The following is a 564-nucleotide window of genomic DNA, read 5'->3' on the forward strand; positions in this document are numbered from 1 at the left end:
TGAAACAGATCAGCAGCAACATGAAACAGATCAGCAGCAACATGAAACAGATCAGCAGCAACATGAAACAGATCAGCAGCAACATGAAACAGATCAGCAGCAACATGATATGGTTTTTCACAGTGATTATTCTAGTTAGAGATTCATGAGTCTAACAGCCTCAGGGTAGAAGCTGTTCCTCAGTCTAGTGGTTCTACACTTAATGCTCCTTAACCTCCTTCCTGAGGGGAGTGGGGCAAAAAGTGTGTGTGCTGGGTGGGTGGGGTCCTTCATGATGCAGGTGGCCCTCTTCCTGCATCTGGAGGTGTAGATGTCTGTGATGGTGGGGAGACTGATTCCAACAGATTTCTGTGCAGCCTTCACCACTCTCTGCAAAGCTTTTCTTTCTGCAGCTGTGCAGCCTCCATGCCACACATTGATGCTCGAGCACAGGATGCTCTCCACTGCACACCTGTAGAAGGAGGTGAGGACTGAGCTTCCCAGACCAGCTCGCCTCAGCCGTCTGAGGAAGTAGAGTCTCTGATGAGCTTTCTTGATCAGGCTGGTGGTGTTGTTGCTCCAGCT

The 564-nt window shown here is 49.6% G+C and overlaps 1 protein-coding gene across 1 annotated transcript in view; it reads left to right on the forward strand.

Annotated features, from left to right (window-relative positions):
- dlc (deltaC) overlaps positions 1–564 on the forward strand; it is a 304,603-nt gene that overhangs the window by 278,981 nt on the left and 25,058 nt on the right. The window lies entirely within an intron of this gene.

The sequence above is a fragment of the Nematolebias whitei genome, chromosome 6, assembly GCF_014905685.2.
Source record: "Nematolebias whitei isolate Nwh7 chromosome 6, NemWhi1, whole genome shotgun sequence".
Taxonomy (NCBI): domain Eukaryota; kingdom Metazoa; phylum Chordata; class Actinopteri; order Cyprinodontiformes; family Rivulidae; genus Nematolebias; species Nematolebias whitei.